Source organism: Salvelinus alpinus, chromosome 1, assembly GCF_045679555.1.
Source record: "Salvelinus alpinus chromosome 1, SLU_Salpinus.1, whole genome shotgun sequence".
NCBI classification, from domain to species: Eukaryota; Metazoa; Chordata; class Actinopteri; order Salmoniformes; family Salmonidae; genus Salvelinus; species Salvelinus alpinus.
This window is the reverse complement of record NC_092086.1, coordinates 18,225,991-18,253,415: the sequence shown is the minus strand read 5'-3', so window position 1 is coordinate 18,253,415 and position 27,425 is coordinate 18,225,991. Positions and strand designations below refer to the sequence as shown.

Below are 27,425 nucleotides of genomic sequence, written 5' to 3'. Positions count from 1 at the left end.
GACACAGGCGCACAAGCACACTCACACACACAAACACTCACACAAACTTCTACATGGACAAAGACAGACAGCCAATGATAGAGCTCTGTGCCTCCAGGGCTTGATCAGGCCTGAACAGCCCAGGGAATAATGGGTAATGAGATTAGAGTGAGAGAGATATCCACCACAAAACAGATCCTACAGCACATTAGACGGACAGAGAGAGAGAGAGAGACAGAGACAGAGAGAGAGACAGAGACAGAGACAGAGACAGAGACAGAGACAGAGACAGAGAGAGAGAGAGAGAGAGAGAGAGAGAGAGAGAGAGAGAGACAGAGACAGACAGAGACAGAGAGTGAGAAGATCCCTTAGATCATTCAGTAATTAAACCAGTTCAGTCCCCTACTCTACTCTGCTGTACTGTATACTACTCTACTATGCTGTACTGTACTATATTCTACTGTACTGTACTCTACTATATTCTACTATGCTGTACTGTACTGTACTCTACTATATTCTACTGTGCTCTATTCTACTATAATCTACTGTTCTGTTCTGTACTCTACTCTACTATATTCTACTGTGCTGTACTGTACTCTACTATATTCTACTGTGCTGTACTGTACTCTACTATATTCTACTGTACTCTATTCTACTATAATCTACTGTTCTGTACTCTACTATATTCTACTGTGCTGTACTGTACTCTACTATATTCTACTGTGCTGTACTCTACTATATTCTACTGTATTCTACACTACTATAGGAGTCTACAGTCATGTCTCAGGGTAACAGCCAGACTTACCTTTAGATGAGTCTACAGATGTAGGATCTTAGTTTGATCACTCTTTTGTTGCTGAGAAAGGTCCACCACAGCAGGAAATGCAAACTTGTAGTGTATTTGAGGTTTAAAAAGGCTTTGTAATTTCCACTTAAAAATGTCAGACTTGATTTGCCATAACAAAACACTTATCAACCCCTACAAAAAAATATATGTTAATTCTAATTCACAAAATAATTAGCATATTATGACGCTGCAGGATTATTTTCCTGCTGCAAACTGGCTCAAATTCAGATACTACATCCGTATGAGTCTACAGCCATGTCTCAGACTAGCTAATGGTTAATGAGATGGCATCATCATTGGTGACATGGATGTTACATCATAATGTGTCTGTGTTTCCTCAGAAAAGCTCTGGGACACCGTGGTGTTCCCTGAGAGCTGGGATTCCAAACCCATGGGTTGAAATCGGATTTATACTCCTTCAAATACTTTACCTTTCCTTGATTGTGCTTGTCTGGTGCAATGGAACTGAGAGAGCAAACCCTGTCCCTCCCTGACACTACTGGCAGGAGTAACCAAACACTAAAGTATTCTGAAGTAAACAGATGCTATTTTAACCCAGGTCTGGTGTGAGGGGCTGTAGAAGGGTCACACATGGATCACTATCATTAGGAGTGGTCATCGGTGAAGTCAGTGTCAATATTAGCTTTACTGACGCAGAGGAGAACCCATTAACTCTGTCTGCACACTCTCTTTCTCAGATCAGATCTTATCAAACCAGGATTGGGGTCAATTCGAATTGAAGGCTGTCAATTCAGTATGTGATTAAAATTTACATTTTAAAAGTGGAAAAACATTTGAAATAAATAGCATTTGCTTTTAAGTTTATTGAGAAATCATTGAAAATATATGTTTTATTTTCTTCCAATTATTGAATATGAATTTCAGTTTACTTCCTGAATGGATGTAGGATCTACAGATGTAGGATGTGGCGCAGCGGTCAGAGCCACTGCATCTCAGTGCTAGAGGTGTCACTACAGACCCTGGTTTGATTACAAGCTGTATCACTACCGACCGTAATTGTCAGTCCCATAGAGTGGTGCACATTAGGCCAAGTGTCGCTAGGGTTCTGCCGGGGTAGGATGTCATTGTAAATAAAAATGTCGTCTTAACTGACTATTTAAATACAGGTTAAATTTAAAAAAAATTGAATTGGCCCGACCCTGTATAAGACATGTGTAGTTTGATATACTGCCATGGAGGAAGAAGCCAGTCAGAGAGAGAAAGAAAGAGAGAGAGAGAGAGAGAGAGAGAGAGAGAGAGAGAGAGAGAGAGAGAGAGAGAGAGAGAGAGAGAGAGAGAGAGAGAGAGAGAGAGACAGAGAGAGACAGAGAGAGACAGAGAGAGACAGAGAGAGACAGAGAGAGAGAGAAGATCCCTTAGATCATTCAGTAATTAAACCAGTTCAGTCCAGCCGGGAAAAAGAAGCAAAGCTAGTTAGCCATCCACTCCCAGTAGAATTCTCCCCAGCACCTCCAACCAGACATGGGTTCAAATAGTATCTAATTTATTTCAAATCGTTTGAGTTGGTTGTTTGATTGATCCAGTCTGGACTGCTGGGACTATTCCAATGCACTTTTGGGACTATTCCCTTGGTTCCTTTGAGCCCGGCAAGCTCAATCAAGCACAGATAAGTGTATAAATGTAAACCAGTACTAATTGAACCCATGTCTGCTACGGACCAACCAATCAGCCCCATCATGAAGGAGTCTGAGGCCACTACAGACAGGGTCAACGAGGTTGAAATAACATGGCCACTGTCTATGTGTGTCCACTGTCTGACCCCTCATTGGCCCACAACAGTCATCCTTCATTTAATCAGCCAGTAGATGGATATCAGATCAGCCCAGTGTGTGTGTGTGTGTGTGTGTGTGTGTGTGTGTGTGTGTGTGTGTGTGTGTGTGTGTGTGTGTGTGTCTGTGTGTGTGTGTGTGTGTGTGTGTGCGTGCGCGTGCGTGCGTGCGTGCGTGCGTGCGTGCGTTTGTGTGTGTGTGTGTGGTAAACCCTTTGAGAAATAGAGTCAATCAAATCTCCCCCCATTACCTGAAGACACCAGTCCTTCCTCACTGACCTCCTGACCCTGTGTACCCTCTCTAACCCCTCTCTAAGTGACAGTCTGACTGATGCGTCCTGGGAACCACCCGTCCTGGCTCCTCTCAATGGGGACTGAGTGCTGAGCCAGAGATAACAGTACTGCTATATTGTCATGAGAATGTGCTGTACAAACAATGTGGATGTCACTGGTGGGATCTGATCCACGGTCTCCCACAGGTGGGATCTGAACCGCGATCTCTCACAGGTGGGATCTGAACCGCGATCTCTCACAGGTGGAGAGAGACACTGGAGGAGAGGAGGAGAGGGAAACACTAGAGCAGGAGGAGGAGGAGGAGGAGGAGGAGGAGGAGGAGGAGGAGAGGGAAACACTAGAGCAGGAGGAGGAAGAGGGAAACACTGGAGCAGGAGGAGGAAGAGGAGAAGAGGGAATCACTGGAGGAAGAGGATAAGAGGGAAGCACTGGAGGAAGAGGATAAGAGGGAAGCACTGGAGGAGGAGGAGGAGGAGAAGAAGAGGGAAGCACTGGAGGAGGAGGGGGAAGAGGAGAAGAGGGAATCACTGGAGGAAGAGGATAAGAGGGAAGCACTGGAGGAGAAGGAAGTGAAGAAGAGGGAAGCACTGGAGGAGGAAAGGAAGAGAAGAAGAGGGAAGCACTGGAGGAGAAGGAAGTGAAGAAGAGGGAAGCACTGGAGGAGAAGGAAGTGAAGAAGAGGGAAGCACTGGAGGAGAAGGAAGTGAAGAAGAGGGAAGCACTGGAGGAGGAAAGGAAGTGAAGAAGAGGGAAGCACTGGAGGAGGAAAGGAAGTGAAGAAGAGGGAAGCACTGGAGGAGAAGGAAGTGAAGAAGAGGGAAGCACTGGAGGAGAAGGAAGTGAAGAAGAGGGAAGCACTGGAGGAGAAGGAAGTGAAGAAGAGGGAAGCACTGGAGGAGAAGGAAGTGAAGAAGAGGGAAGCACTGGAGGAGAAGGAAGTGAAGAAGAGGGAAGCACTGGAGGAGAAGGAAGTGAAGAAGAGGGAAGCACTGGAGGAAGAGGAGGAGAAGAGGGAAGCACTGGAGGAGAAGGAAGTGAAGAAGAGGGAAGCACTGGAGGAGGAAGTGAAGAAGAGGGAAGCACTGGAGGAGGAAAGGAAGAGGGAAGCACTGGAGGAGGAAAGGAAGAGAAGAGGGAAGCACTGGAGGAGGAAAGGAAGAGGGAAGCACTGGAGGAGGAGGAGGAGGAGGAGGAGAAGAGGGAAGCACTGGAGGAGGAGGAGGAGAAGAGGGAAGCACTGGAGGAGAAGGAAGTGAAGAAGAGGGAAGCACTGGAGGAGGAAAGGAAGAGAAGAAGAGGGAAGCACTGGAGGAGGAAAGGAAGAGAAGAAGAGGGAAGCACTGGAGGAGAAGGAAGTGAAGAAGAGGGAAGCACTGGAGGAGGAAAGGAAGAGAAGAAGAGGGAAGCACTGGAGGAGGAAAGGAAGAGAAGAAGAGGGAAGCACTGGAGGAGAAGGAAGTGAAGAAGAGGGAAGCACTGGAGGAGGAAAGGAAGAGAAGAAGAGGGAAGCACTGGAGGAGGAAAGGAAGAGAAGAAGAGGGAAGCACTGGAGGAGGAAAGGAAGAGAAGAAGAGGGAAGCATTGGAGGAGGAAAGGAAGAGAGCGACACAGAGGAGAAGAAGCCCGCCTCATCAACCTGAACACACCAGTATAGAAACCCTTGTTAGCCCTCATGGTGACGATTAGAGAGAGGGACCTGAACACACCAGTATAGAAACCCTTGTTAGCCCTCATGGTGACGATTAGAGAGAGGGACCTGAACACACCAGTATAGAAACCCTTGTTAGCCCCCATGGTGACGATTAGAGAGAGGGACCTGAACACACCAGTATAGAAACCCTTGTTAGCCCCCATGGTGACGAGAGGTTACAGAAGGACACAGAGGATTTTCACGTTCCTTCTCTGCTTTACTGTGTGTTAGAGGATATATTGTTCTTTTTTAAGTGAAAAACATGGGTGGAAAATGTTATTTCATTTTCTTTCCCGCTCATTCGCTCCAGTTAAGCTCTGGATACAGAGGCATGGAACAACTGTTGCAGAAGCTCGTCTGGAGCGACTGAGTGGGAAAGACAAGAAAATATTCACCCTGGAGTCGCTCCTGGTACTGAATAATTAATGAACATGTTGCTTCCTCTTTTATACGATCAGGTTACCGTAACGACGATGCACCTCTGCTTCCTGATACACTGCAGATCCCCATCCCAAATGGCAGCCTTTTTACTTTGTAGTGCACTACTTTCCCAGGGCTCTGGTCAAAAGTAGTGCACTACTTTCCCAGGGCTCTGGTCAAAAGTAGTGCACTACTTTCCCAGGGCTCTGGTCAAAAGTAGTGTACTACATAGGGAATATGGTGTCATTTAGGACCTAGGACCACGTTGGATGGACTGCATTATAAACACAGCTTCATTGTTTTAAGATCAACATTTTTTAGGAGTTTGAACCTTGACAGACTCACAGACTCAACCTTTACCACTGCTGTGACTAAACGTTACTTATTGTGCTCTAGCCACAGTGAGCGAGACTACAGTTGTCTTTGATGTGTGGTGAGGCTGGGGAGCTTTACTAGGCTTTGTGATTGATAAAATCCTGTTGACTGAGGACTGCTGAGGGTGTTCATATCACTTCATCACTCGTGGTGACAGACAGACTGAGTGTGAAAGGAAACTTTATCTCCTCTCTGCCTTGCTCTATTCTACATGTCAAATAAACCCCAGAGAGGACTCAGAAACTATACGGCCCTGAGTAATGTATATATAGAAAATAATTATAATATATATATATTATTTTCCCCTAACCCTACCATCCCTCCCCTAATTGGGGAAAACTAATGGACAACAACACTTAGGCTTCTACTCATACATAATGTATACATTTTTATACTTAGGCAGCCTTTTTTCCTTTGGTGTTTGTGGGTAGTTGACTTTGTTAGTGGCACTAAAGCCCTTGTAAGCTTCACGGTCGTTTCTTTGTTTCTTGTTTTGTTGGCGACATTCTAAATAAAAGAAAATGTCCGCTCATCACGCTGCACCTTGGTCTCCTTCCGACGACGGCCGTGACATTTAGTCCCATCCTTCAGCTCCACTCAACCCCTCCCATCTATATCTGAACACTCTCCAGTTTTGCCATAAAATTTTCAAATGTGCTGTAATGTTTCACACAAGTTCTGAACCTTTCCAATTCTCATAGATTATACATATTGTAAATTAACGACAAACATGTTTGATATGAGTATTATTATATTAATCATCGATTGACTATGACTTTTTAAATCACCCAACAGTGCTATTTGCAGAGTTAGTTCCAGGTAAATCTAGCTCCAGGTAAATGTAGCTCCAGGTAAATGTAGCTCCAGGTAAATGTAGCTCCAGGTAAATGTAGCTCCAGGTAAATGTAGCTCCAGGTAAATGTAGCTCCAGGTAAATGTTGCAATTCTTCAGCCATTTCTGAACCTGTGACCAAAAACAAGCTACATATGGACAGCACCAAAACAAATGATCCAATTATTCTGTCTCTTTGCAGCAAAATCTGCAGAGCTGGGATGGTTGTGTCCCCCATATATATATATATATATATATATATATATATATATATATATATATATATATATATATATATATATAACATTCTATTGGTTGCAAGAATTTTGTATAATCATTTAAATTGAGAAACTGTACGTTTTGAATCCAGCGTTGTTTCGTGCATCAGTTCATAAACCATGTCCCATGGAATCGGTACATCGACAATGCCTTTCTTTGTTGTTGCCTTTTTTATGCTCATGCATTCCTATCACTTGTGTGTATAAGGTAGTAGTTATGGAATTGTTAGGTTAGATTACTCGTTGGTTATTACTGCATTGTCGGAACTAGAAGCACAAGCATTTCGCTACACTCGCATTAACATCTCCTAACCATGTGTATGTGACAAATAAAATTTGATTTGATTTGATTTTGTGCTCATGCATTCCTATCCTTGCCAACTACTGTTTGTGTGAGTGTGAGTGTGCGTGAGATAGAGAATGCATGCCTGCATATATGAAAACAGAAAGCAGTCATAAAACGAATTGTCCCTATTTCCATTCTGTTTATATCTCCCTCTCTTCTTCTCTATCTCTTAGTGACTATCAGATAACAACCCACTGACCTGAGAGAGGGGAGGAGAGGAGAGGAGGAGGAGAGGGGAGAGGAAGGGGGGAAAGGAGAGGAGGGGAGAGTTAGGAGAGGAGGAGATGGGAGAGGAAGGGAGAAGAGGGGAGAGGAGAGGAGGAGAGAGTTAGGAGAGGAGGAGAGGGGAGAGGAAGGGAGAAGAGGGGAGAGGAGAGGAGAGGAGGAGGAGGAGGAGAGGGGAGAGTTAGGAGAGGAGGAGAGGGGAGAGGAAGGGAGAAGAGGGGAGAGGAGAGGAGGAGGAGAGGGGAGAGTTAGGAGAGGAGGAAAGGGGAGAGGAAGGGAGAGGAGAGGAGAGGAGGAGTAGAGGGGAGAGTTAGGAGAGGAGGGGAGGGGGGAGGAGGAGAGCATTCCTTTCTCCCTCTCCTATCATCTGTCATCCTCTACAACACCTATATATCTCTATATCTTGTCTGTAACAGGAAGCTGAGAAGTGGTGACATCCTGTGAGTTTCGGTGGGTTCTGGGGGTCTGCATGCGGCAGGCAGGATGCTAGTGGCAGATTTAACTCCATTCCTGTGCGTTTTGGGGGTCGTCGGCTGTGTGTGTGTGTGTGTGTGTGTGTGTGTGTGTGTGTGTGTGTGTGTGTGTGTGTGTGTGTGTGTGTGTGTGTGTGTGTGTGTGTGTGTGTGTGTGTGTGTGTGTGTGTGTGTGTGTGTGTGTGTGTACAGGATGCTAGTGTTGGTTTTAACTCCAGGGTTCAAAGGTCCCTCCGGGTTCCGTGGGGTTCTACATCTGCAGCTCCTCAGCGCTCCCGTCCTGACTCCCGCAGACCCATCAAAGTGGCCAGTCAGCTGCACCCTAATGGGTATTACCAAGACAAAGGAGGAGTGAAGGGGCGGAGGAGTGGAGGAGGAGGGGAGGGAAGGAGGGGTTAAGGCGTAAGACAGGCTTTGATATGTAGGAGATTTATGGGCGTGATGAAATCAGGTCTGAATACCCCCAGCTTCCCCTACCTCTCTATAGTTCAGCAACATCTAAAGGGTTTGTTCCGGGAGGACAGACGCCTGGGATGAAAAAAGAATAAAAAGCAACAAATCTAAGAAGAGAAGAGAGGCGGGCGGTTCTGTCCCCTGGAGTAGGAGCTCTGAAGTCTCCTAATGTTCCATTCAACTGTCAGTCATCTGGCCTGGGCTATTGACTGTTACTACTGCTGCAGCAGAGAGAGGGGGGAGAGTTATTCACCTCAGATTTACACACACACACACACACACACACACACACACACACACACACACACACACACACACACACACTGCAACCCCCCCCCCCCCCCCCCCCACACACACACACACACACTCTCTCCACCACCACCCCCTTCCTTCATGTCCTGCAGTAAATATTAAGACCCATGACCTGTTTAGTGACAAATAACCCCAGGAAGTTAACAGTGTCTGAAGTTGAGCTGGGGGACTCTGGCCCTCTGCAACGCTCCTCTCCTGACATCACCAATATGTTATCAGCATGTCCCTCAGGACTTGACCAGACCAGACAAGCTCAGGGCAGACCAGACAAGCTCAGGGCAGACCAGACAAGCTCATGGCAGACCAGACAAGCTCAGGGCAGACCAGACAAGAATCAGGTCAGATCAGGGCAAACCAGACCAGACCATGGTATAGGCTGACTGAAGGTATGTCTGTGTTGGAAACTAGGAAGTCCTAAAGTCAGGAAGAAGAGGTCTTTTAAACTATGGACCTGGGTTTGGCATATACATGTGTTTGTTTGTTAGCTGTGTGTGCATGGCGACAACCCATTGATGGAATGCAGATGTATCAGCCTATCAGCCGATGCCACCTCATTCCAAAACGGCATCACAAGACCCATTGAGTAAGGTAGTGGATCCTAATTCCCAACCTAGTCAATAAATAATGTAGTGCACTACTTTCGACCTGCCCTACATACTGAATAGGGTGCCATTTGTGACTTGTTTCAGGAAATGAGGCGTATGTCGCACGCCACAACTTCACACGAGTGGCATTTGAATGTCTTTTAATTTAAAAAAAAATCTAAACGTGTTTTTTTGGGGGGAAGAAATGCCTTCTGGAACATGTGAACTTTCATGTGCCTTAATAACAAAATGGTTTTCCATCCATGAATACGAATACAATTGTTAAATTAGGAGCCTGGTTGGTTTAGCCATGGAAAAAGTTAGGAACCTTCCCGCTAGCAATGATTGGCTGAGATAATGAATGGGCTGGATTTTTAAAATATTTTTTTATTTCACCTTTATTTAACCAGGTAGGCCAGTTGAGAACAAGTTCTCATTTACAACTGCGACCTGGCCAAGATAAAGCAAAGCAGTGCGACACAAACAACAACACAGTTACACATGGAATAAACAAACATACAATCAATAATACAGTAGGAAAAAAAGTCTATATACAGCATGTGCAAATGAGGTAGGATAAGGGAGGTAAGGCAATAAATAGGCCATGGTGGCGAAGCAATTACAAAATAGCAATTAAACACTGGAATGGTAGAATGTGCAGGTAGAGATACTGGGGCGCAAAGGAGCAAGATACATTTACGTCATTTAGCAGACGCTCTTATCCAGAGCGACTTACAAATTGGAAAGTTCATACATATTCATCCTGGTCCCCCCCATGGGGAATGAACCCACAACCCTGGCGTTGCAAGCGCCATGCTCTACCAACTGAGCCACACGGGACCGATAAATCATCCTGTACACGTGACCAATAAACGTAGATTTGATTTAATATAGCATGTGTTTACCACATGGCCTCACATGTGAATTCTTAAAAACATGGGTGGGGCTAAAGCTTAAGAGGGCGTGAACGATGCTGAATGGGTGTAGACAATGAAGAGCTCTCCAGTAGGTGTACCGAAACATTCAAGGATCATTTTCTCAAAAGTGCGGTTACAAGTTTATCAACTTTCAAAGCAGAATTACTTTCCCATTGTTCCTCAACTGCAGTGTATGATATACCATTTTCTCTACATTTATACATTGTAAAAAAACACAATTTCAAATGTTGCTACGTAAGACTGAACTAGAAAGTGTGGTGGGAGCATTCTAGAAGGCTACAGCAGAGCGTTATGTCACGTACACATTCCCACCCCTGCCCTCTATTTCCCATGGTTACACAGTGTCATAAATCTGATCCCAACAGCACATAAAACTCCACCCTCGGAGAGTATCAAACATACTCATGCACGCACATGCAGGAACAGAGAAACACAAACATTATGCAGGCACAGAACCTCACACATCCCACACAACAATGGACCGACTGTTTGTATTTTGCCACATAGTATTTGACAATCTCTCTCTCTCTCTCTCTCTCTCTCTCTCTCTCTCTCTCTCTCTCTCTCTCTCTCTCTCTCTCTCTCTCTCTCTCTCTCTCTCTCTCTCTCTCTCTCTCTCTCTCTCTCTCTCTCTCTCTCTCTCTCTCTCTCTCTCTCTCTCTCTCTCTCTCTCTCTCTCTCTCTCTCTCTCTCTCTCTCTCTCTCTTTGTGTGTCTGGCAAAAATGGATGTGGGATTGTCAGTGGTGGCTGGTGGCACTTTAATTTGGAGGAGGAGCACAGAGTAATGGCTGGAACATAATGGATGGAATGACATCAATCACATGGTTTACAGCCTCCTCTGGTGATTGGGCTGTTGCTGGGTTCTGCAGGACACCCAGCTGGAGTCAAGCCTCGGGATGCATTGATCCACAGCAGAGCCACAGCAGGCAGACAGACCACTAGAGACAGACCCACAGAGGAATGTACCATTACAGACAGACCCACAGAGGAACATACCACTACAGACGGACCCACAGAGGAACATACCACTACAGAGAGACCCACAGAGGAATGTACCACTACAGACAGACCCACAGAGGAACATACCACTAGAGACAGACCCACAGAGGAATGTACCATTACAGACAGACCCACAGAGGAATGTACCATTACAGACAGACCCACAGAGGAATGTACCACTACAGACAGACCCACAGAGGAACATACCACTACAGACAGACCCACAGAGGAATGTACCATTACAGACAGACCACTAGAGACAGACCCACAGAGGAATGTACCATTACAGACAGACCACTAGAGACAGACCCACAGAGGATTGTACCATTACAGACAGACCCACAGAGGAATGTACCATTACAGACAGACCCACGGAGGAATGTACCATTACAGAGAGACCCACAGAGGAACGTACCACTACAGAGAGACCCACAGAGGAATGTACCATTACAGAGAGACCCACAGAGGAACGTACCACTACAGACAGACCCACAGAGGAACGTACCACTACAGAGAGACCCACAGAGGAACATACCACTACAGACAGACCCACAGAGGAACGTACCACTACAGACAGACCCACAGAGGAACATATCACTACAGACAGACCCACAGAAGAACATACCACTACATACAGACCCACAGAGGAACATACCATTACAGAGAGACCCACAGAGGAACATACCACTACAGACAGACCCACAGAGGAACATACCACTACAGACAGACCCACAGAAGAACATACCACTACAGACAGACCCACAGAGGAACGTACCACTACAGAGAGACCCAGAGAGGAACATACCATTACAGACAGATCCACAGAGGAACATACCACTACAGACAGACCCACAGAGGAACATACCACTACAGACAGACCCACAGAAGAACATACCACTACATACAGACCCACAGAGGAACATACCACTACAGAGAGACCCACAGAGGAACATACCACTACAGACAGACCCACAGAGGAACATACCACTACAGACAGACCCACAGAGGAACATACCACTACAGAGAGACCCACAGAGGAACATACTACTACAGACAGACCCACAGAGGAACATACCACTACAGACAGACCCACAGAGGAATGTACCATTACAGACAGAGCCACAGAGGAACGTACCACTACAGACAGACCCACAGAGGAACGTAATACTAAAGACAGACCCACAGAGGAACATACCACTACAGAGAGACCCACAGAGGAACGTATCACTACAGAGAGACCCACAGAAAAATGTACCACTACAGACAGAGCCACAGAGCCACATACCACTCCTCTCATGAATTGGTTGGGTCGGGTTTGGCACGAGTGAAATCTCTCGTTCTCGCTCGGTGCATTGTTGTGGAGGGAAACAAGACAGTATAAAGTTAGTCAGGTTTGCGTGTGTGTGTGTGTGTGTGTGTGTGTGTGTGTGTGTGTGTGTGTGTGTGTGTGTGTGTGTGTGTGTGTGTGTGTGTGTGTGTGTGTGTGCATGTGTGCGTGTGTGCGTGTGTGTGCGTGTGCGTGTGTGCCAACATGATGGGTCAGCCTAACTGACCATGCCCTGGCCTGTGTAATGAGTGATGGTGGTCACCAAGTTCGCGTCATCAATCTGTTTTCCATTCTGCCCTGCACCCTGACATGGTCTCCAACTGGCGGGAACAGAACACATCAGAAGGAATAAGGTTTTTGAAGTGTCTGTCCCATATCTAGGAGATATAAGAAAGCTCGGGAAATATAAAACGGTTTACGTAACGGTTTACCTTCAGATGAGTCCCGTGCCACTTGTGAGGGTCGTAGAGCAAAAACGGACAACGTCTAGTTGGTGAGAGTCTTCCTTTTCCAAAGTGGCAGCGTATTAGTTTTGTAGGACAAACTGTTTGGACGCTACAGACGTTGTGTGAGAAGACAGATTTTCGGCCTGTTTCCTGGTCTGACAAACAGGGCTACAGCTCTGTCACTCTCCGCCGCTGATGCGGACGGCCAACGGGGGGATGTGGTGGATTGAGACGAAGCTTCATAAAGGCGATACACATTAGATTTTGGGGAAAGTTTTGAATTGTAATTTCAGAAAATCCATGATATACCTGCTGTAACAATTGAATGATAGTGTTGTGATTGGCTGTGATATTGGCCTATTGATTTCTCCTGCCGGAGTAGCGTCTGTTGTCTAAATGGGAAATCTGTTTTGACTTTGTGGCTGTGTTATCTAGTGGAAATCAGGTCAAGCTGCCAATTTAGAAATCTCTCATTTCCTGCATTGTTTCACTCAACTTCAATTTCTGTGAGGGAGAAAAAAAGCACTGAATAGTTTAGGGAATCATTGTACCATCTAAATCGCTTTGAAATATATTTTCAATAACATAAAATATAGTTTTTCCAGCTGTTTGAAGCTGGTGGACCAAAAGCGAAAGTAAAAGTCTCAGGCATGAGTCTGCGCCATGTTACGGGGAAATGGGATGCGGGGGAGATGGAGATTTATTTGAAATGCAGCCCAGTGCTGTTTCAATTCACCCAGCTTCCACAAAGGGGAGAAACTCTGAGAAATGTGTGTAGCACCTTTAAACAGACAGATTTTGACAGGTGCCGTCAATCGACTCTTAAGGATTCTCAACGGGCTTAGATGGCTCCTTCTCAAAGTGTGAAACTGGGGAAGTCAACACATCAACACCATCGACACCAAACAACTCACAGACAGGTAACATGGGCCTCGACGAATGGGAGGAAAAAGCTACAGAAGACAGGAAAAGGTATTTTCTACTGTATCTGTGATCACCGTGACCTAGATACAACAACTCTCCTGTGACAAAAAATAGATTAGATAGATGGTATGGGCTTAAAGTATGATTTCTATCCATGACAGTCTTATCCCACTGAACTAAAGTATGATTCCTTTCCATGACGGTCTTATCCCACTGAACTAAACTAAAGTATGATTTCTATCCATGACAGTCTTATCCCACTGAACTAAAGTATGATTCTTATCCATGACGGTCTTATCCCATTGAACTAAAGTATGATTCCTATCCATGACGGTCTTATCCCACTAAACTAAAGTATGATTCCTATCCATGACAGTCTTAACCCACTAAACTAAAGTATGATTCCTATCCATGACAGTCTTATCCCACTGAACTAAAGTTTGATTCCTATCCATGACGGTCTTATCTCACTAAACTAAAGTATGATTCCTATCCATGACGGTCTTATCCCACTAAACTAAAGTATGATTCCTATCCATGACAGTCTTATCCCACTGAACTAAAGTATGATTCCTATCCATGACAGTCTTATCCCACTAAACTAAAGTATAATTCCTATCCTTGATAGTCTTATCCCACTGAACTAAACTAAAGTATGATTCTTATCCATGACAGTCTTATCCCACTGAACTAAAGTATGATTCCTATCCATGACAGTCTTATCCCACTAAACTAAAGTTTGATTCCTATCCATGACAGTCTTATCCCACTGAAGTAAAGTATGATTCCTATCCATGACAGTCTTATCCCACTAAACTAAAGTATGATTCCTATCCATGACAGTCTTATCCCACTGAAGTAAAGTATGATTCCTATCCATGACAGTCTTATCCCACTGAACTAAAGTATGATTCTTATCCATGACGGTCTTATCCCATTGAACTAAAGTATGATTCCTATCCATGACGGTCTTATCCCACTAAACTAAAGTATGATTCCTATCCATGACAGTCTTAACCCACTAAACTAAAGTATGATTCCTATCCATGACAGTCTTATCCCACTGAACTAAAGTTTGATTCCTATCCATGACGGTCTTATCTCACTAAACTAAAGTATGATTCCTATCCATGACGGTCTTATCCCACTAAACTAAAGTATGATTCCTATCCATGACAGTCTTATCCCACTGAACTAAAGTATGATTCCTATCCATGACAGTCTTATCCCACTAAACTAAAGTATAATTCCTATCCTTGATAGTCTTATCCCACTGAACTAAACTAAAGTATGATTCTTATCCATGACAGTCTTATCCCACTGAACTAAAGTATGATTCCTATCCATGACAGTCTTATCCCACTAAACTAAAGTTTGATTCCTATCCATGACAGTCTTATCCCACTGAAGTAAAGTATGATTCCTATCCATGACAGTCTTATCCCACTAAACTAAAGTATGATTCCTATCCACGACAGTCTTATCCCACTGAAGTAAAGTATGATTCCTATCCATGACAGTCTTATCCCACTGAACTAAAGTATGATTCTTATCCATGACAGTCTTATCCCACTGAACTAAAGTATGATTCCTGTCTCCCGAGTGGCGCAGTGGTCTAAGACACTGCATCTCAGTGCAAGAGGCATCACTGCCGTACCTGGTTTGAATCCAGGCTGCATCACATCTGGAGTTTGCAATGCTGTCATCAAGGCAAAGAAACTCAAATATATTTCGATTTTTTGGTTACCACATGTGTTATTTCATAGTTTTGATGTTTTCACTATTATTCTACAATGTAGAAAATAGTAAAAATAAAGAATAACCCTTGAATGAGTAGGTGTTCTAAAACTTTTGATCGGTAGTGTAGATCTATTAATGATATAGATCTGTTAATGATATAGATCTGTTAATGATATAGATCTGTTAATGATATAGATCTGTTAATGATATAGATCTATTAATGATATAGATCTGTTAATGATATAGATCTGTTAATGACAGGGTGGATGATAGGGTGATCTGTTAATGATGCGTCGAATACAACAGGTAGACCTTACAGTGAAATACTTACTTAAGGGCTGTATAGATGCTTCATAAATCATTCATTACCAATTATCATGCCATATAAAGGGTAGCAAAAAGGGTTGAATTCATTTGTCTTATTATGAACTTCCATCAATCCAGAGTGTGATGGAACACAGTCTCAGTGAGGAGGAGGTGTGATTGTGATCGGAACTCTGCAAACAGTTCTATTTGGAGAGCCCTGTCAACATGTTTGGAACCTCTTTGTGGTGGATACATATCACTTCGACAACAACAACAGATAGAACAACAACCAACAAGAGCTACATCTTGAGATACAAAATGCAACAAAACATAAGCTTTGATATGTTGCTTCACAGTGTGCTGTTTTGGGCCAAGGTCCAAGCCTGTCAGAAGAAAACAGAGAAAGGACATGTGGAATATTCCAGGGGAATATAGGGGATTCCACTGTCTGGTGAATATGAATAGGAGATGAACAGAGAGTAGAGAGGCATCTTGGGAAATCCGCCTGCTTGGCTCTGGCATGTTTTTAATTTCCCTTTAATCCCAGAAGCAGACGTTTAACCAACCAATTCATTTCATCATCACATTAAATCCCCTGAAGGCCTGAAATTATCTCGGTGTATGCATCCCAAATTGCCCTATTGGCCCTGGTCAAAAGTAGTGCACTATATAGGGAATAGGGTGTCATTCTGGTCAAAAGTAGTGCACTATTAGGGAATAGGGTGTCATTCTGGTCAAAAGTAGTGCACTATATAGGGAATAGGGTGTCATTCTGGTCAAAAGTAGTGCACTATATAGGGAATAGGGTGTCATTCTGGTCAAAAGTAGTGCACTATATAGGGAATTGGGTGCCATTGGTAACGCTCCCTGTGTTAAGTGTTTGGGTCGACCCAGGCACATATGAATATATATCTGCTAGGACTTTAGTTGTTACTGTAAGACATAGGTACGGTGTCCATATTAGGAAAGCCTCGCTTCTGCTGAGACGGCCCAGTGAGGGTAGTGCGTACGGCCCAGTGAGGGTAGTGCGTACGGCCCAGTGAGGGAGGTGCGTACGGCCCAGTGAGGGAGGTGCGTACGGCCCAGTGAGGGTAGTGCGTACGGCCCAGTGAGGGTAGTGCGTACGGCCCAGTAAGGATAGTGCGTATTGCCCAGTGAGGGTAGTGCGTACGGCCCAGTGAGGGAGGTGCGTACGGCCCAGTGAGGGTAGTGCGTACGGCCCAGTGAGGGTAGTGCGTACGGCCCAGTGAGGGTAGTGCGTATGGCCCAGTGAGGGTAGTGCGTACGGCCCAGTGAGGGTGGTGCGTACGGCCCAGTGAGGGTAGTGCGTACGGCCCAGTGAGGGAGGTGCGTACGGCCCAGTGAGGGTAGTGCGTACGGCCCAGTGAGGGAGGTGCGTACGGCCCAGTGAGGGTAGTGCGTACGGCCCAGTGAGGGTGGTGCGTACGGCCCAGTGAGGGTAGTGCGTATGGCCCAGTGAGGGAGGTGCGTACGGCCCAGTGAGGGAGGTGCGTACGGCCCAGTGAGGGAGGTGCGTACGGCCCAGTGAGGGAGGTGCGTACGGCCCAATGAGGGTAGTGCGTACGGCCCAATGAGGGTAGTGCGTACGGCCCAGTGAGGGTAGTGCGTACGGCCCAGTGAGGGTAGTGCGTACGGCCCAGTGAGGGTAGTGCGTACGGCCCAGTGAGGGTAGTGCGTACGGCCCAGTGAGGGTAGTGCGTACGGCCCAGTGAGGGTAGTGCGTACGGCCTACTGAGGGTGGTGCGTACGGCCCAGTGAGGGTAGTGCGTACGACCCAGTGAGAGAGGTGCGTACGGCCCAGTGAGGGTAGTGAGTACGGCCCAGTGAGGGTAGTGCGTACGGCCCAGTGAGGGTAGTGCGTACGGCCCAGTGAGGGTGGTGCGTACGGCCCAGTGAGGGTAGTGCGTACGACCCAGTGAGGGAGGTGCGTACAACCCAGTGAGGTAGGTTGTACGGCCCAGTGAGGGTAGTGCGTACGGCCCAATGAGGGTAGTGCGTACGGCCCAGTGAGGGAGGTGGTACGGCCCAGTGAGGGTAGTGCGTACGGCCCAATGAGGGTGGTGCGTACGGCCCAGTGAGGGAGGTGCGTACGGCCCAGTGAGGGAGGTGCGTACGGCCCAGTGAGGGAGGTGCGTACGGCCCAGTGAGAGTAGTGCGTACGGCCCAGTGAGGGTAGTGCGTACGGCCCAGTGAGGGAGGTGCGTACGGCCCAGTGAGGGAGTTGCGTACGGCCCAGTGAGGGTAGTGCGTACGGCCCAGTGAGAGTAGTGCGTACGGCCCAGTGAGGGTAGTGCGTACGGCCCAGTGAGAGTAGTGCGTACGGCCCAGTGAGGGAGGTGCGTACGGCCCAGTGAGGGAGGTGCGTACGGCCCAGTGAGGGAGGTGCGTACGGCCCAGTGAGGGTAGTGCGTACGGCCCAGTGAGAGTAGTGCGTACGGCCCAGTGAGGGTAGTGCGTACGGCCCAGTGAGAGTAGTGCGTACGGCCCAGTGAGGGAGGTGCGTACGGCCCAGTGAGGGAGGTGCGTACGGCCCAGTGAGGGAGGTGCGTACGGCCCAGTGAGGGTAGTGCGTACGGCCCAGTGAGGGAGGTGCGTACGGCCCAGTGAGGGAGGTGCGTACGGCCCAGTGAGGGAGGTGCGTACGGCCCAGTGAGGGTGGTGCGTACGGCCCAGTGAGGGTAGTGCGTACGGCCCAGTGAGAGTAGTGCGTACGGCCCAGTGAGGGTAGTGCGTACGGCCCAGTGAGGGTAGTGCGTACGGCCCAGTGAGAGTAGTGCGTACGGCCCAGTGAGGGTAGTGCGTACGGCCCAGTGAGGATAGTGCGTCCGGCCCAGTGAGGGTAGTGCGTACGGCCCAGTGAGGGAGGTGGTACAGCCCAGTGAGGGAGGTGCGTACGGCCCAGTGAGGGAGGTGCGTACGGCCCAGTGAGGGAGGTGCGTACGGCCCAGTGAGGGAGGTGGTACAGCCCAGTGAGGGTAGTGCATACGGCCCAGTGAGGGAGGTGCGTACGGCCCAGTGAGGGTAGTGCGTACGGCCAAGTGAGGGTAGTGCGTACGGCCCAGTGAGGGTAGTGCGTACGGCCCAGTGAGGGTAGTGCGTACGGCCCAGTGAGGGTAGTGCGTACGGCCCAGTGAGGGTAGTGCGTACGGCCCAGTGAGGGTAGTGCGTACGGCCCAGTGAGGGTAGTGCGTACGGCCCAGTGAGGGTAGTGCGTACGACCCAGTGAGAGAGGTGCGTACGGCCCAGTGAGGGTAGTGAGTACGGCCCAGTGAGGGTAGTGCGTACGGCCCAGTGAGGGTAGTGCGTACGGCCCAGTGAGGGTGGTGCGTACGGCCCAGTGAGGGTAGTGCGTACGACCCAGTGAGGGAGGTGCGTACGACCCAGTGAGGGAGGTGGTACGGCCCAGTGAGGGTAGTGCGTACGGCCCAATGAGGGTAGTGCGTACGGCCCAGTGAGGGAGGTGGTACGGCCCAGTGAGGGTAGTGCGTACGGCCCAATGAGGGTGGTGCGTACGGCCCAGTGAGGGAGGTGCGTACGGCCCAGTGAGGGAGGTGCGTACGGCCCAGTGAGGGAGGTGCGTACGGCCCAGTGAGAGTAGTGCGTACGGCCCAGTGAGGGTAGTGCGTACGGCCCAGTGAGGGAGGTGCGTACGGCCCAGTGAGGGAGTTGCGTACGGCCCAGTGAGGGTAGTGCGTACGGCCCAGTGAGAGTAGTGCGTACGGCCCAGTGAGGGTAGTGCGTACGGCCCAGTGAGAGTAGTGCGTACGGCCCAGTGAGGGAGGTGCGTACGGCCCAGTGAGGGAGGTGCGTACGGCCCAGTGAGGGAGGTGCGTACGGCCCAGTGAGGGAGGTGCGTACGGCCCAGTGAGGGTAGTGCGTACGGCCCAGTGAGAGTAGTGCGTACGGCCCAGTGAGGGTAGTGCGTACGGCCCAGTGAGAGTAGTGCGTACGGCCCAGTGAGGGAGGTGCGTACGGCCCAGTGAGGGAGGTGCGTACGGCCCAGTGAGGGAGGTGCGTACGGCCCAGTGAGGGTAGTGCGTACGGCCCAGTGAGGGAGGTGCGTACGGCCCAGTGAGGGAGGTGCGTACGGCCCAGTGAGGGAGGTGCGTACGGCCCAGTGAGGGTGGTGCGTACGGCCCAGTGAGGGTAGTGCGTACGGCCCAGTGAGAGTAGTGCGTACGGCCCAGTGAGGGTAGTGCGTACGGCCCAGTGAGGGTAGTGCGTACGGCCCAGTGAGAGTAGTGCGTACGGCCCAGTGAGGGTAGTGCGTACGGCCCAGTGAGGATAGTGCGTCCGGCCCAGTGAGGGTAGTGCGTACGGCCCAGTGAGGGAGGTGGTACAGCCCAGTGAGGGAGGTGCGTACGGCCCAGTGAGGGAGGTGCGTACGGCCCAGTGAGGGAGGTGCGTACGGCCCAGTGAGGGAGGTGGTACAGCCCAGTGAGGGTAGTGCATACGGCCCAGTGAGGGAGGTGGTACAGCCCAGTGAGGGTAGTGCGTACGGCCAGGTGAGGGTAGTGCATACGGCCCAGTGAGGGAGGTGCGTACGGCCCGGTGAGGGTAGTGCGTACGGCCCAGTGAGGGAGGTGCGTACGGCCCAGTGAGGGTGGTGCGTACGGCCCAGTGAGGGTAGTGCGTACGGCCCAGTGAGGGTGGTGCGTACGGCCCAGTGAGGGAGGTGCGTACGGCCCAGTGAGGGTAGTGCGTACGGCCCAGTGAGGGTGGTGCGTACGGCCCAGTGAGGGTAGTGCGTCTGGCCCAGTGAGGGTGGTGCGTACGGCCCAGTGAGGGAGGTGCGTACGGCCCAGTGAGGGTGGTGCGTACGGCCCAGTGAGGGTAGTGCGTACGGCCCAGTGAGGGTAGTGCGTACGGCCCAGTGAGGGTAGTGCGTACGGCCCAGTGAGGGTAGTGCGTACGGCCCAGTGAGGGTAGTGCGTACGGCCCAGTGAGGGTAGTGCGTACGGCCCAGTGAGGGAGGTGCGTACGGCCCAGTGAGGGAGGTGCGTACGGCCCAGTGAGGGAGGTGCGTACGGCCCAGTGAGAGTAGTGCGTACGGCCCAGTGAGGGTAGTGCGTACGGCCCAGTGAGGGTAGTGCGTAAGGCCCAGTGAGGGAGGTGCGTACGGCCCAGTGAGGGAGGTGCGTACGGCCCAGTGAGGGTGGTGCGTACGGCCCAGTGAGGGTGGTGCGTACGGCCCAGTGAGGGTAGTGCGTCCGGCCCAGTGAGGGTAGTGTGTGTTCGGCCCAGTGAGGGTGGTGCGTACGGCCCAGTGAGGGAGGTGCGTACGGCCCAGTGAGGGAGGTGCGTACGGCCCAGTGAGGGAGGTGCGTACGGCCCAGTGAGGGAGGTGCGTACGGCCCAGTGAGGGAGGTGCGTACGGCCCAGTGAGGGAGGTGCGTACGGCCCAGTGAGGGAGGTGGTACGGCCCAGTGAGGGTAGTCCGAACAGCCCAGTACATCACTGGGGCCAAGTTTCCTGCCATCCAGAACCTCTATACCAGGTGGTGGTCTTCGGATGGGGCCACAGTGTCTCCTGACCGCTCCTGTCTCAGCCTCCAGTATTTATGCTGCAGTAGTTTGTGTCGGGGGGCTAGGGTCAGTTGGTTATACCTGGAGTACTTCTCCTGTCTTATCCAGTGTCCTGTGTGAATTTAAGTATGCTTTCTCTAATTCTCTCGTTCTCTCTTTCTTTCTCTCTCTGAGAACCTGAGCCCTAGGACCATACGTCAGGACTACCGGGCATGACGACTCCCTGCTGCCCCCAGTCCGCCTGGCCTTGCTGCTATTCCAGTTTCAACGGTTCTGCCTGCGGTTACGGAACCCCTACCTGTCCCAGACCTGCTGTTTTCAACTCTTAATGATCGACTATGAAAAGCCAACAGATTTATTCCTGATTATTATTTGACCATGCTTGTCATTTATGAACATTTTGAAAATCTTGGCTCTCTCTAATTTTCTCCTTCTCTCTTTCTTTCTCTCGGAGGACCTGAGCCCTGGGACCATACGTCGGGACTGCCGGGCGTGGTGGCTCCTTGCTGTCCCCAGTCCGCCTGGCCTTGCTGCTGTTCCGGTTTCAGCTGTTCTGCCTGCGGTTATGGAACCGCCACCTGTCCCAGACCTGTTGTTTTTCAACTCTTAATGATCGGCTATGAAAAGCCAACTGAATATTATTCATGATTATTATTTGACCATGCTTGTCACTTATGAACATTTTTGAACATCTTGGCATAGTTCTGTTATAATCTCCACCCGGCACAGCCAGAAGAGGACTGGCCACCCCTCATAGCCTGGTTCCTCTCTAGGTTTCTTCCTAGGTTTTGGCCATTCTAGGGAGTTTTTCCTAGCCACCGTGCTTCTACACCTGCATTCTAGCTGTTTGGGGTTTTAGGCTGGGTCTCTGTACAGCACTTCGAGATATTAGCTGATGTACGAAGGGCTATATAAAATAAACTTGATTGATTGATTGGTGTCAGAGGAAGGCCCTAAAAATGGACAAAGACTCCAGCCAAGACTGCTTCATAGGTAGTAAAATAGTTAAGCCATAAGACTGCTTCATAAAATCAATCAACTTTTGGAACCAAACTAACAATTAAATATTTACTTCTGTTACCTTGAGATACAATTCAACTGCAGGGTGAAAGGGCAGAACATTGGAACAACCAAAGGTATGAGCTGCTGTTAGTTACCAAGGAGGAACCCATCTGACAAACAACAAGAAGAGAGACTCCATACTGTTTACAGCGTTCACAAGGATGGTACTGTATCAAACCAACGTTCTACAGATATCCACCAGAACCAAACTATTCTGATTATTATCTCAGTAGATTTGACTGACGTTGTGAGAGATGAGAGCTATGTTTTCCCACCCTGCCGTCCTGTTCCTGTGGATTCAGAGTGCTAGTGGATGGATGCATCCTAAATGCCAGATTTATGACAGTGGTGAAGACTTGGGACACTTTCTCATCTGGACCTGCACCCACCTACCTCGTCATGCAGAAGATGTCACAACCATCGAGGAGGATCTACTTGGACTTCCCCCTAATATCAATACCCTCTGCATATCTATGAAACATGGTGAAAATAGATCCATGTCTCTGGGCTTTTTCTCTCAGTTTCAGGATTTCAGTTTTACTCAAATCCTTCCAACTGGGAAAATCCACCTTCCAAATCTGCAACATATGTCCTTGATAGATAAATGGGGAATTGACTCAGAGTGCTGTGATTGTCATATTGGGCCTCATACATTCAGAGATCTAGTTACGTGATTTGACCATATGAGGTTATAGAATGGCCCCAGATGTTTTCCATGACTCAGTTACAAAGTCTCATCATTAGTGAACCCTGTGTAGATGATTTGTCAGAGGTACTATGCAGAATAATGAATATAAAGTCACTTATAAAGTTATATATAGACGCACCAGAGATAGAATCTTTAAACCAATCAAACTGCTCCAACATCTGTTTTTAACAAAGTAACAAGCGTTGAGTTATCATTTGGTAAAATAACACATATAGAGGAAGGGGCACTGGCTTGGCTCCAGAACCTCACAAGGTTAACTGGGGCTTTCAGCCAGGAAGCCCAATTAATCAGCTGATTCACCTGAGGAGACTGACTCTACGACAGGTGGATCTTTCAACACAGCGTTCTGCCGACATCATTTTTCACAACTTGACCAAACTGGAGGTTCTGGAAATGTACCACTGCAGGATTTATTCTTTGGAGGGGAGTTTAACTAAAGACTTGAAATCTTTGAAAAGAGTGTATTTGCATATAGAGAACATTTATAATGTATTCTACAGCTTTACTGAACCTCTCTCTAGTCTTAAGTATTTGACATTTAATAATTTACAGATGTTTTGCAGTTGTGACAATGCTTGGTTCATTACATGGGCAAAGGGGTGCAGGCAGGTTGAAGTGATCATGCTTAGTCCGTATGCTAATCCCGGTATGTATGCTTTGGAGGACTTGATATGCTTGTCGGACAATGGACTAGACACACCTAATTTCGTCAAGTACACAGAAGCCAACTGCACAACAGAGGTGGGCTTTGTGCTCTTTGCTGTGACTGGCCTGGGAGTCCTGTTCTTCATGCTGGTAGTGTTGGTCCATAACCTGGCCGGTCCCTACCTCCTCCCCCTCTACCACATCACCCTTGGCTGGCAGTCGGAGGCCATGCGATCCAACACCAGGGGGCGCTACCACTACGATGTGTTTGTCTCCTTTAGCGGGAAGGACGAGCGCTGGGTGGTGGAGGAGCTGCTTCCCAACCTGGAGCAGAGGGGTCCTCCTTTCCTGCGCCTCTGTCTGCACAGCAGGGACTTCCAGCTGGGGAAGGACATTGTGGAGAACATCACAGACAGCCTCTACCGGAGCCGACACACCCTCTGCCTAGTCAGCCGCCACTACCTGCACAGTAACTGGTGCTCCCTGGAGATGAAGCTGGCCACCTCCAGGCTGCAGGTGGAGCAAAGGGACATCCTCCTCCTGGTCTTCCTGGAGAAGATCCCCCCTCGCCGGCTGTCTGCCCACCACAGGCTGGCTCGCCTAGTGAAGACCAGGACCTATCTGGACTGGCCCCTGGACCCCATCAGCACCAGGCATTCTGGGACAGACTGTGGGCTAAACTGAAACCTCAGACTGAAGCGTGAGGTCAGAGGTTTATGTAAGACATTGTGGTCTGAAATGTGACATCAGAGGTTGATGTTGAACCTTGTGTTAACTTCTTATGGCTGCAAGGGGCAGTATTGAGTAGCCAGATAAAAGATGCCCATTTCAAACGGCCTCGTACTCAATTCTTGCTCGTACAATATGCATATTATTATTACTATTGGATAGAAAACACTCTCTAGTTTCTAAAACCGTTTGAATTATTTCTCTGAGTGAAACAGGACTCATTCTGCAGCACATTTCCTGACCAGGAAGTGGAACATCTGAAATCGATGCTCTGTTCAACTTCCTGCCTATACATGGGCAGGAAACGTAAGAGTCTACGTACACTTCATAGACCTTCCCCTGGTTGTCAAGAGGCTGTGAGAGAAGAAATTTTGTGTTCATCTTGTTCTGAATTGGAATACAAGCTCTTTGTATGACGTGTCCCTCATTTTCGGTACTCTTGGCAGCGCCAGTTGAACAGTGGGATTGCCTTCTGTTTGCCGTTCCAGATCCCAACAACGACTGTTCTGGACAAAGGACACCTTGTCCAACATTCTGACGGAAGATCACTGTCACGCCCTGGCTTTAGTATTCTTTGTTTTCTTAATTATTTGAGTTAGGTCAGGGTGTGACATGGGGAATGTATGTGTTTTTTGTAGTGTCTTGGGGGGATGTAAGGTTTAGGGGGTTTATTAGAGTAGTTGGGTTTATGTTTAGTATAGAAGTCTAGCTTTGTCTATGGTTGAGTGTAGCTATCTAGGAAAGTCTATGGTTGCCTGAATTGGGTCTCAATTAGAGACAGCTGGTTATTGTTGTCTCTGATTGGGAGCCATATTTAAGGCAACCATAGGCTTTAGCTGTTTGTGGGGAATTGTCTATGTCTGTGTCTATGGTGCATGTTTGCACTTAATCTTTTGATAGCTTCACGGTTGTTTTGTTTTTTTTCCTTTAATAAAGAGAAGATGTATTTTCCACGCGCTGCATGTTGGTCCTCACTCTCTCCAAAAGACGGTCGTGACAATCACCAAAAGTAAAACATTTTATGATGCTATTTCTAATATCTGTCGTGCATGTGAACTGGCCGTCGGCGCCCAAGTGTTTCTGGCTATTGTGGCTATGCTAATATAACGCTACATTTTGTTTTCGCTGTAAAACATTTAATAAATCGGAAATATTGTCTGGAATCACAAGATGCCTGTCTTTCAATTGCTGTACACTATGTATTTTTCAGAAATGTTTCATGATGAGTAATTAGGTATTTGACGTTGGTGTCTGTAAATATTATGGCTGCTTTCGGTGCAATTTCTGATTGTAGCTGAAATGTAAACTATGATTTATACCTGAAATATGCAAATTTTTTGAACAAAACATATGCTATACAATAAATATGTTATCAGACTGTCATCTGAAGTTGTTTCTTGGTTAGTGGCTATTTATATCTTTATTTGGTCGAATTTGTGATAGCTACTGATGGAGTAAAAAACTGTTATAGTAAAAAAAGTGGTGTCTTTTGCTAACGTGGTTAGCTAATAGATTTACATATTTTGTCTTCCCTGTAAAACATTTAAAAAATGGGACATGTTGGCTGGATTCACAAGATGTGTACCTTTCTTTTTTTTTTTTTTTCTCCCCAATTTTCGTGGTATCCAATCGCTAGTAATTACTAACTTGTCTCATCGCTACAACTCCCGTACGGGCTCGGGAGAGACGAAGGTCGAAAGCCATGCGTCCTCCGAGGCACAACCCAACCAAGCTGCACTGCTTCTTTAACACAGCGCGCCTCCAACCCGGAAGCCAGCCGCACCAATGTGTCGGAGGAAACACCGTGCACCTGGCCCCCTTGGTTAGCGCGCACTGCGCCCAGCCCGCCACAGGAGTCGCTGGAGCGCGATGAGACAAGGAAATCCCTACCGGCCAAACCCTCCCTAACCCGGACGACGCTAGCCCAATTGTGCGTCGCCCCACAGACCTCCCGGTCGCGGCCGGCTGCGACAGAGCCTGGGGGCGACCCCAGAGACTCTGGTGGCGCAGTTAGCACTGCGATGCAGTGCCCTAGACCACTGCGCCACCCGGGAGGCCAAGATGTGTACCTTTCATATGCTGTATTGGACTTGTTAATGTGTGAAAGTTAAATATAAAAAATAAAAAAAAAATGAATTTCGCGCCCTGCACTTTGAGCTGGCTGTTGTCATAAGTGTACCGACGTCGGGCTTGCACGCCAAACAGGTTAATGCAGATGTAATGTTGATACATATGTTGAGGTGTTGAACTTGTCGTACAAAATGTCTTCCGCTATTTGAGATGTGTTTAGACAATTCTGATGAAGTCATTTTAAATGCTCTGTACTTTTTCTTTTTTGTTTTATCTGAAATTACTTAGAAATAATTCTATTTAAATTACTTAGAAAATATCTTATTTAAATTACTTCCAATGCATCTTTTTACTTCCCCAAATTGTATCAGATCCTGTTTTTATATTTGAACACCTAATCGCTAAGCCATGTCTTTGTTTGTATATGTGTTGCTAAGAGGAACTGAAAAAGGGTGGGATTTAGCTCTGTTTCTGTTTAATTTCAGATAACAACTATTGTATGCTGCTGTGAATAACAATACATGAATGACCAATGACCATGAAGCAGTTATTAATGACAATACATGAATGTCCAATGACCATGAAGCAGTTATTAATGACAATACATGAATGTCCAATGACCATGAAGCAGTTATTAATGACAATACATGAATGTCCAATGACCATGAAGCAGTTAGTAATGACAATACATGAATGACCACGAAGCAGTTATTTTTATTTCAACATCTATCAAAGAGTTTTGTACAGAAATGTAGTTGGTATTTCTTTATCTAAATGTGTTGCTATTTCTTTATCTACATGTGTCTCTAGTTGTTTAACTAAATATTTTGCTCGTTCTTTTGTCACGCCCTGGCCATAGAGAGGCTTTTATTCTCTATTTTGGTTAGGCCAGGGTGTGACTAGGGTGGGCATTCTAGTTTCTTTATTTCTATGTTTTCTGTTTCTATGTTTTGGCCGGGTATGGTTCTCAATCAGGGACAGCTGTCTATCGTTGTCTCTGATTGCGGATCAAACTTAGGCAGCCTGTTTTTCCACCTTAGTTGTGGGTAGTTGACTTTGTTAGTGGCCTGTATGGCCCTAGTCAGC

General features: G+C 47.8%; 1 protein-coding gene and 1 pseudogene across 1 annotated transcript in view; both read left to right on the top strand.

The window, feature by feature from the left end:
- Positions 1 to 27,425, top strand: part of LOC139570881 (protein sidekick-2-like) — a 524,727-nt gene that overhangs the window by 418,987 nt on the left and 78,315 nt on the right. The window lies entirely within an intron of this gene.
- Positions 13,109 to 26,941, top strand: LOC139570844 (toll-like receptor 13; annotated as a pseudogene).